The sequence below is a fragment of the Mastomys coucha genome, unplaced genomic scaffold (genome assembly GCF_008632895.1).
Source record: "Mastomys coucha isolate ucsf_1 unplaced genomic scaffold, UCSF_Mcou_1 pScaffold5, whole genome shotgun sequence".
Lineage (NCBI taxonomy): Eukaryota > Metazoa > Chordata > Mammalia > Rodentia > Muridae > Mastomys > Mastomys coucha.
In genome coordinates this window covers 5,004,534-5,015,742 of record NW_022196911.1, presented here as the reverse complement: position 1 = coordinate 5,015,742, position 11,209 = coordinate 5,004,534, and the positions used below count along the sequence as shown (strand labels likewise).

General features: G+C 39.3%; 1 pseudogene across 1 annotated transcript; it reads right to left on the bottom strand.

Moving 5' to 3' along the window:
• Window positions 1-2,678: 2,678 nt before the first annotated feature.
• On the bottom strand, window positions 2,679-3,300 carry LOC116078033 (annotated as a pseudogene). The gene has a single exon (XR_004113404.1). The product of XR_004113404.1 is annotated as an apoptosis regulatory protein Siva pseudogene (transcript).
• Between the last annotated feature and the right edge of the window lie 7,909 nt (window positions 3,301-11,209).

Here is an 11,209-nt window from a genome sequence, read left to right as displayed (position 1 = left end):
TTCTTAACTTAGCAACTGCTTTATACACACAATCAACATGACATTTCTAAGATGTGGGCAGTGAGAATTTAAAACATCTTACCTACAAGCCAAATGAACTGTTAAGTTGTTTGGGGTTTTGTTGTTGTTGTTGTTGTTGTTGTTGTTGAATTTTTAAAATGTGTGTTTGGGTAGGTATGTGCATATGCAGGAGACACTTGAGAACTCTGACAACAACTTGCTCCAAGTTTTTTCAGGCTCCCATTTCTAAGTAAGTATGAGCTAATGGGATTGTCTAAATACAAGAAAGACACACAGGGGAGGGAAATACAGGAAACTGGGAAGGAATAAGTCAGATCTGGTTGGCCACACATTCCAGGATGTTTTTTCCTGTCTCTATGGATATTTTTTGGCAATTTGTTTTACCAGGGCCTAATTTTAGATTCATCATGGAACCAGTGGCGTGGTCAGAGGATGAAAATGCAAGACAACGAGCCTGATGACCCAAGTTTAATCCCCAGGACCCACACAAAAGGATCAGAGAAATAAAGCTGTCCTCTGAAGGCAAAATACACATACACACACACACACACACACACACACATTCACACAGATACACACATACACAGGCACAAACTCACAATACACTAATACATTTAAACACACATACAATGACATACACATATGCATACACATACTCTCACATGCATTCACACACTCACACAGACTCACACTTACATACACATACTAATACAGAGACGTACACACATACACACACACTCATACACACTCATACACACATACACTCATATACACATGCTGACATACACATAGACACTCACACATACACATACATTCACATGCACACACCAACACACCCAGACACACACAAACTCACACATATACTAACACACGAAGTTAAACACACACATAGAACAGTGACATACACACACATACAGCAATATCATACACACATTCACAATAAAATAGTAACACACATTCAAGCATACATTAATTACACACATGCATAAATGATAATAGCGCACATATAAACAATAACAACACACACTCATATGCATACACTAATAGCGCACGTACTTACTTGAAGTGCGCACTGGAATAGGAAGAGGATGGTCTGAAACTGAAGAGATTACCATTAATCAGTTTACCCTCCAGGCAGTTCTGAACTCAGCAACAACACAGCCCACTTAAGGCAGAAAGAGGGTCGCGGGCTGATTTGTAATTTTTCTGATGAGCCTATTTTCCTCAATTTTGAAAAAATAATTAATAATTAATTAATTAACACAATGCAATTCGTTTCATTTTATATAATGTTGTAAGGATCCTCTCTTGAGAAATACACGAAGGCATAAGGCCGATGCTTACACACACCCAGCCCCTCCTCTGAGAGGTCTCTTCAGGGATTTAAAGCATCTTTTAAGTGAAGTTAAATTCCATAGGAGGGAAAGATTACATATTATCTTGTACACAATGGCATTTCCTCCCACTTTTCTTCCTGAGTGGAAAGGCAAATGATAGAAAATAAAAGTGAGGTTTGGAATTACATTAAACCTCTGCAATTTGTGAGCTGTTATGTTAGGGATGATTTTGTATCTGGTATAAATTCGCAGCACAATGGATCCAGCTCTGCACCAAGATTCACATTAACATTAATAAGAGCCGTGCTGCTAAATTCCTCAAATCACAGAAAAATCTCTCTGCTGAATGGGAAACTCTGGGGAAGTGGATGTGCAGCAAACGGCAGGTCAGGGAGCAGAGCAAAGCCAGGCTGGAGGAAATGTTAGTAGGCAGTGAACACTGGTCAGATAGCCACATTTAGAGCTGCTCAGCTGATGAGCTGCACACCGATGGCAAAGTCAGGTGGACTGGCCTCAGCTCTCCTCCGTGTGGTCTTGGAAGAGTCACTATTTTCCTTGAGTCACATTGCATTATATAAAGTTAATGCTAAGTGGTTGGAATTTAGTAATTGCAATAAGAAGACAGTGAATGTCACTGCAGGTCCATGGCAAAGGTCTTGGGATATTTTATCCTGGCAGCTCAATCTAGGAAAGACAAATTAGAAATATTGTAGTTAACAAACATTTTTTAACAAGTCAGGATAAGGGATAGATGGGTAGAATTTTTACCTTCCCATTTCTGTTTATCTTACAGATGTGTTGATTTACAGATTTATTAAAATACAACTTCCATCAATGACATACGCAAGCTGATGAGTGTTGAGGCATGGGTGTGTGCAGAGGATAGCAACCATATTCAAGACAGCAGACCACCGTGCCCACACTTCTTCACCAGCCTTCACTGGCCATCCCTGTCTTGCCCAGCTACCACTAGGGTGGTCTACATGTATCACTAAGACTAACTTTGTTACTTCACCTCATCTTATTACCAAGTCAAGCTCTGTACGATAACCTGTTCATCAAATAACCTTCCACCATCTAGATGATGTTCTGTTTGGAACCTTCTCAAATCCATGTGCTGTGGCAGTATTAGATTATTTTTTAATTAATTTATTTACATCAAACACTTCCTCCTCTTGGTCCCCTCTCAGAGAGATGCTCATCCCCATTGCCCCTCCCCTTCTCCTCTGAGAGGATGGGTCTGAGGTATATAGCTATATTGGTGTATCAAGTTTCTGCCAGGGTAGGTGCATATTAGATTCTTTTTTTTTTCTTGTGCAGATATAAAGAGGTTTATTCACTTGTTACAGGGTATAAAACATAACATATAAAAAGCCACCATCTCTCCTTAGTGTGAACATGTTGTGCTGTCCGTGGCCACCTTAGGCTTCAAACATAGCACAGCTGGCACAAACAGTCTTCTCATCATCGTCGGCATAGTCTGCCAGGCCACACAGCACACAGGCCAGAGCACCACAGCCCCAGCAGGTGTATACACACTGCCCACACAGGGCCCGCTCGCACTGGTTGCACACCGCCTTCCCATCCACAGATCTCACGCACGATGAACAAGCGATGGGTGCTGCCCCAGGAAGGCCTGAGCTTGGCATCGTGTCAGTCGGCCATCAGGTCCAATCAACATCTGTCCCCTTGCAGCTTGAGGGGCTCCTACCAGACCAGGCTTCAGTGACGCCTGCAGGTGGTTCATGGAACAACCTTCACTCCAATGTGATCTCTATAGGCCTGGGCCCCTTGGAAAAGGAGCTGCTTTGCTTGGTTCTTTCGAAAACCTCGCGCGAGTAGCGCTCGGCGAACACACCGTGGCTCAGCCCCTTCGGGCCCACGTGGACTTTGAGTTGAAGCGGGGCTGCGTCCGCGAACGGGCAGCTCCGCTTGGGCATGATAGCGGGTACCAGACGCAGCGCATATTAGATTCTTAAATGTAGCGATGAGACTCCCTTTCAGGGCCAGCTCTTGGCCATGAACTTCCTTTGGCTCCAAGCTGCCTGTATTCCTCGTGGTATTATTACTCTAACCTCTAAGCTAGGACCCTCTCTGACTGCCTTACTATATGGAGTTACTGCTCCAGATTTTAAAGGCAAGTGTGATTTATCCATGAGGACAGTCCACAAGTTCTCCCTGTATTTAAGCTTAAGTGATTCATACTCTCATCTTCAAAAGTCCTTTCTTCTATAAGAGGATCATATTTATAGCCCCTGTCCATATTCAAGAACGGGAGATCACACCACAGCATCATTTAAGGATTTAGGCCATTAGAGGCTATCTTAGAGTCCTGGGTAGTGAAGAACAATTAACTTGAATGTAGCAGCCCATAATTTTAACTTACATTCCCTTAATGACTAAGACTAAGTAAGCATCATCTTATGTGCTCATGTGCAACCTGTACATTTTTATGTTAGTATCTAATAATAAGATTGCAATTTTAATTGTTTCCTCTGTCTTCGTAATACCATTTTTTAAAAGTTTTAAATATATTATTAATGTTAAGTCTCTTGTATTTATATAAAATCAATATCCTAAGATCATTGGTTCCTCTGATCAACAAAGATCTTACATCTGATCTTTCCTCCAACTGTGGACTTTGGTAGTTTTGGGCATAGACGTCTTACATATATTTGTGAATGTATCCCTGATATTTCCTCATCTTTGTTAGCATTGTTATTTAAATTGTGTTTGTTGATGGCTTATAGACATTCCACTGATGCCTGCTTATGGAATTTATGTGCTATGCCGTTACCACAATCAACAGTTTCAAGATCCATTTTGAAAAATCCCTGAAAATTTTGCACTTCTAGAAGACATGAGATCAATTCACAGTGCCCACCTAGACAGGCCCACAGTTATCTGTAACTCCAGATACAGGGAGTCTGATGCCCTCTTCTGGCTCCTACGGGTACTTGGACACACATATTCATTACGCACCCCCTCACACATAAACATAATTAAAATTCAAGAGAAATCTTCCAAGAAATTATATCTCTGTGTTTTTGAGGATATTGACTTTCATTTTACTTTACATAAATATCTTTTACTTTTCTTCACAGATTGAAATGAGATTTGTGCAAAATTGTCTTTCTATGTTTGATAAAATTTTTTAGTAAAGATATCAAGCCTAGAATTTTCCTCTTTATAAGTTATTAAGATTCAAATCTGCTTCCAACATGTCCAGGTCATCAACCTGTCATTAAGGAATAAACTGTGGAAGTTAGTTGCTAAATGGAGAGTTCCCAATTTTGTCTGAGTGTCTAATTGTAATAAAGTCACTCACAATATTCTTCTATTATCTTCTTCAATTCTACAAAATGGATAGTGTCACCTTTTTTGTTTCTAATATTGTTAATTTGTAATTAATTTGTATTTGTTCAGTTCAGTCTATTTAAGTAGCTAAAAGGTGTGTAGAATTTCTCACCAATTCTGTTTTCTCCTGTTGACCTTGTTGCTTGGTGATGTTTAGTTGCTGCCATTAGTTATTTTGTTTCTGCTTTTCAATTAAATGATTATTTCTGCTTTCCTTAGCATTAATTTGCTAGTTCTATAGCTTTCTAAAGTGGGAGAGAAGATCCAGGATAGGTTTCTTCATTTCTAGTAAAGACAAAATTGGTTTGTATTTTTTAAGCCTGAACATTAAATATCTGTGCTCCCACAAATACAATTTCTTTGTGTAACATTTTAATTTTCAATAAAGTCAAACTTTTTCTAGTTTTCTATGACCTGTAGATTACATTGGAGTTTCTTGCTTCTTTTTAAATACTTGAAAAGTTTACAGATATTATTTTCTATTATTGAACTCTATTTTAATTTCTATCTGGTCATAAAATATATTTTTCACAATTTATACACTACTAGGAAAATTGTGTGTGTGTGTGTGTGTGTGTGTGTGTGTGTGTGTATGTGTGTGTGCCTCATTGTCTATCTTGGACAACATTTTATGTTCAACTTATAATTCTTTTCATGGTTGTGGTGCTCTGTTACTTGGGCCAATTGATTTGCTAACATTGGTAATATCTTCTAATATGATCAGTTCTCTGTGCACTGAGCTAATCAATTTGAAGCCCTTTGATTTAGCTCTGGATTTATCTGTTTTATTTTTGCATTGTTACATGCTCACAAGTTGTGTATTGATAAGCATTTATCTACCACCAGGTGCAAGGACCTATAAAGCTATCAACTTTTGTCACTATGAAATAATGATCTTTTTTTCTTTTGGTAATATTTTTATCTGACATTTATTTTTCTTGATATTATTACAATTACTTAAACATTACTTTTGTTGATATGTATAGACTGTGTCTATATTGGTTTTCATAAATTTACTGTCAATATTTGTTTCTTTATAGTTCAAATTCAATCTTGCTGATAGGACTTCTTTTTAGGTTGTTCTGTAAGCTTTATTTTTAAATACTCTGTAAATTTAGAAGATGAAAACAAAGACTCAACAATTGATACTGTGTATGTAATAAATTATTAAGAGTTTGATAATAAATTATAATTTGATAGACAGGCATAGTAATTTTTTTTTTTACACTCCATATTTTATTCTCCTCCAACCCTGCCCACCACTTCAATTGTTCCACATCACACACCTCCTCCACACCCCTAATCTCCACATGGATGTCCCCACCCCCCCACCCCACCTGACCTCTAAACTCCCTGGGGCCTCCAGTCTCTTGAGGGTTAGATGCATCATCTCTGAATGAACACAGACTCAGCATTCCTCTACTGTATGTGTGTTGGGAGCCTCATATCAGCTGGTGTGTGCTGTCTGGTGGTCCAGTGTTTGAGAGGTCTCGGGGATCCAGATTAAATGAGACTGCTGGTCCTCCTACAGGGTCGCCCTTCTCCTCAGCTTCTTTCAGCCTTCCCTAATTCAACAACAGAGGTCAGTTGCTTCTGTCCATTGATTGAGTGCAAATATCTGCATCTGACTCTTTCAGCTGCTTGTTGGGTCTTCCAGAATGTGGTCATGCTAGGTCCCTTTTTGTGAGCACTTCATAGCCTCAGTAATAGTGTCAGGCCTTTGGACCTCCTCTTGAGCTGGACCCCACTTTGGGTGTGCTGCTGGACCTTCTTTTCCTCAGGCTCCTCTCCATTTTCATCCCTGTAATTCTTTCAGACAGGAATAATTATGGGTCAGAGATGTGACTGGGATGGTCCTCTTCTCCCTCACTTGATGCCCTGCCTTTCTGCTGGAGGTAGGCTCTGTAATTTCCCTCTTTCTACTGTGGGACATTTCATCTAAGTCTCTCTCTTTGAGTCCTGAGAGTCTCTCACCTCCCAAGTCTCTGGTGCATTCTGGAGACTCCCCACAACCTCTTACCTCCAGAGGTTTCCTGTTTTCATTTTTTCTGCTGGCCTTTAGTCCTTTTTCCCTCACCCAATACCAGATCAGGTTCCCCTCTCGCCCCCCACTCTCTCACTACTTCCACTTTCCCTCTCAGGTCCCTCCTTTCCTCCACTTGTGATTTGTTTCTTCTCTCTCTCAAGTGGGACTGAAGCATCCTCACTTGGGCACTTCAGTTTTTTTTGTTTTGTTTTCTTTTGTTTTGTTTTGTTTTGAGTACTGTGGACTTTATTTTGGGTATTCTGTACTTTTATTTATTTATTTATTTATTTATTTATTTATTCATATATTTTGGCTAATATCCACTTACTAGTGAGTACATACCATGCATGTCCTTTTGGATCTGAGTTACCTCATTCAGGATGATATTTTCTAGTTCCATTCATTTGCTTGCAAAACTCAGGATGTTCTCATTCTTAATAACTGAGTAGTATTTCATTATGTAAATGAACCACATTTTCTGTATCCATTCTTCTGTCGTGGGACATCACAACTTAGGAATCTTGAATGGCTGAGAAGCACCTAAAGAAGAAATATTCAAAGACCTTAGTGATCAGAGAAATGCAAATAAAAACAACCCTGAGATTCTACTTTACACCAGTCAGAATGGATAAGATTAAAACCACAGGTGACAACACGTTGGAGAGGATGTGGAAAAAGAGGAACACATCTCCATTGCTGGTGGGATTGCAAACTGGTACAACCACTCTGGAAATCAACCTGAAGTTTCCTCAGAAAATTGGAAATAGATCTACCCAAAGACCCAGCTATACCACTCTTGGGAAGAGACCCAAAAGATGCCCCACCATGCCACAGGGGTACATGTTCCACTGTTCATAGCAGCCTTGTTTGTGATAGCCAGAAGCTGGAAACAACCCAGATGTCCCACGACAGAAGAACGGATAGGTCTTCTCTTAAAACAGAGTCTGATAAGGTCTGCATTTAAGATGAGATGCTTAAAACATATACATAAAATGTGACATTGATTTTTTGATAGTAATCACTTATCTTGTCACAGCCTTTTCTTTATTCTTGTCTTTGTGTTTCCTTTCCTTTATTTCTGCCTCAGTTTGAAGGGACTGAGTATTTCAGTGATTTCTCCCATGGCCTTCACCCCACACTCCCTCAGGGCCATCCAGTGTCATCTTCATCTCAATAAGGCATTTTCTAACTCAACAAGTCTGACTTGATTTTGGGGTTTTGTGTTTTGTTTTTTTTGGGGGGGGGTTGTTTTTTTTGTTTTTTGTTTTTTGGGTTTTTTTTTTGCGTCGTATTTCATAGCCCCTATTATCTCCCCTGCCTCCGTGAATATACAGAGTCTTTTGTAATTTCTAAAACTCTCTTTTATGCTTCTGTGTCTTTGTTTACCCTTATTATAGTTTTGTCTTTCCCTGGAAGCTTGCGAACCTCCTCGGTTTCTCATAGATGACAGCTATTATGAATTTACACTCTTGGATGTTGAGTTGTTTTAGGTATTTTTGAGCTGTGTAAAAGCAGATTGATCCTTGTGAGGCCTTTATTACAGTTCTGATAGGCAGAATGGAAGCAACCTTTGCTCTGGAATTAATTGGGCAGCACGGCTGAGACACTCTCCTGATTTTCATTAGACCACAGTGAGATTTTCCACTTGAGCTGTTGAGAACAAGAGCAATGCCCCTCTCTGTGTCTCGTCTGCTTTAGCTTAAGTCTCTCACTCACTCTTTGTAGCTTCTCTACAACACGAGCTTAGCAGTGCTGTGTAGAACATTCTAGAAGACTCTTTAACAGTGTTGGGACCTGCTGTCTGTGCTATTCTTTTTCTCATTGATTCTCTGCCCTTCTGGTTCTGCCTACGTAGATATTCCCCAATCCCCAACTCTGTCTCCTAGAATCAAGAATACTAACCTTTCCTATAATCCTAGGAAACCACTGGAGCAGTCAGTGTACTCTGTAAAGCTGCCCTCTGTTCCCCTTCTCTTGAATAATATTGATCTTTACTGCCTCTGGCCTGGTACATAGAAGCCATTGTTTTATATGTTTTATGTGGGTTTCAGTTGTGTAATGAAATCTCATTCCAATTACCCATCATAGCTAGAAGTCAGTGGTTCTCAACCTTCCTAATGCTATGACCCTTTAATACAGTCCCTCATAATGTGGTGACCCCTTAACCATAAAGTTATTTCATTGCTACTTTATAACTCTAATTTTGCTACTGTTATGAGTTGTAATGTAAATATCTGACATGCAGGATATCTGATAAGTGACTCCCAAAGAGATCATTGCCCACAGGTTGAGAACTGCTGCCAGAAGTAGAAATCTGTGCTGTATCTGTCTCTAATAAAAATAAACATTTGGATACAGAAAATGTAAAGAATGACATTATCTGAAACTTTTTAACCTAGAAAGAAATCATTTTTAATAATACATTAAATTTTCACATAGACACATTCATGGCAAGATGCTCTTTAGCTTGCCTTTTGAGTGAATAAAAATCAATTTGTATGATTAGTTTTAAGAGGGTTCTGATTGTAGTGAGTAGATAAAGTTATTTAACTCATCCTTCATAACTTGGCAGTCAAACCTCCCCAAGGTCTAGTTTTTAGGTTTGTCTGTTGAAGCCTGGGCAATGTCACCTGAACCTGACTACTGCTTGCCCTACATGGAGTTGATTTTAAAGTTTGAAAACTCTTGTTCTGTGGCTTTGCCTCACACACATTTTTCTGGAATTCTTAATAAGGAGAAAGATGAAAAGAAATACAACTGATACTGATGGGTAATGTTCTGACCTAAGATTGGTAGACTGTGGAATTTTTGTCTTTAGCTCAGTCTGAATTCTCTGAGAAAATTGAGGTTTGAAGACTCAATCGGATGGAAATATCCAAGATAAGACTTGGGCCACTCACTTACTGGCAAAGTAACTAGAATTTCACAGTACTTGGGCAAGTTAACTCAAGTTGGTGCTAGAGGCAAACAGAACATTTTAATCATGGCTGATGACTCAAAGCTGCATGAGTAGCATACACTACAATCACAATCGAGTGATAGTTGATCCTAGTCTACTGAAATAATTGGGCGGTTGAATCTATGTTGCCCATAGACAGTGATCCCTGAGTTTGTATCTAATAGTTGCGTTTTATAGTCTCAGCAGAGAGCTCTAGCTTACAGCATAATGAATAATGAATAACACAGGTAGAAGTGTTATTGAGTTAGAGCTGAGATATGTTAATAGACACGGAGGTGAATCTGTAATCAACTAAAGTAACCCACATTAATATATTTTACGTTTGCAAAGCTTAGAAAGACAAATAGCTTCAATATCTGCCGCAGCAGCAAAGGAAAAGTAGATTAATGTTTACCTAGCAATCAGTAGCCCTAATTTTCTATTGGTCTTACTAAACAGGGTATCTTCCACGAGGTCTGGGTTGCATAAATTGTAAAGGGTCACTTGCTTGCAGAAGTAGAACTGAAGTGCACAAACCTTAAGAAAACGAACAAGCTGAAATCTATTCCCCTCCCCTTAGTTCTTTGGCACTTTAACTCTGAGAAACTATTAATTAGTTTTTCACCAAATGTTCCCGCTTTAATAATAGACATACGGGAAGACAAGCTTTCAACAAAGAGAAAATCTAATGCGGAGTTATTGCCAGATTAGAATAAGAGTGGCATTCTGTGGAGGAGTCACAAAGTCACCCAAGTCCCATCCACAAACAGGGAGAGCCATGGAAAGAGGCGCCTGGAGAAGGGCATGCAGTAAACTTTCAGAGCACACAGCCAGCTGTTGGGACTTAGTCCTATGGCTAACTAAGATTAGGCTCTTGTGCATCTTGCATTCAAGATTTGTCTCCACTGGCAGTGAAAAGCTTTGAGAAAATAAAATTGAGGACAAAAGTTCTGCATCCTGCACAAGCACATTAGTCTTGTTTTGTTGTTTTGGGGAAACACTCCTTTGCATTTTCATGGCCTCTAAAGACAGCAGGTAACATTCATCTCCGCATTTAAGGATTCAGTCAACCATTGGTTGAGCTCTGTCTATGAACCCTACAGCACACTGACCCGGAGACACAGTGAGGAGGCGCAAGAGGCAGTGACTACTTTTGAAAATTTCACCCAATTAATTATTGTAAATAAGGTAAAAGGTGTCGAAAGCACCTTTCAATTCTCTGATTGGCTGTGTCGTTGTTTTCTTAGACTGATGTTAAAACGTTCATGGTTTCAAAAAAAGTAATTACTGAGCCAAAAACCAGGACATCCGAACAAAAGGATAAATCGTTAATAATAAATAATGCTACAATAAATAAATAATGCCAACGGTAGTGAAAGAAGGGAATCATCTGATTAGCCAGTCAGAATGATGGTTCCTTTATATGGAAAATCCTAAGGACTTATTACAGTAAGGAAATGTTGTGCACTAGGAGTCTCATGTATAAAAAGATGGTCATGAGTAAACAAGAATATTTTCCTAGCCACTAAG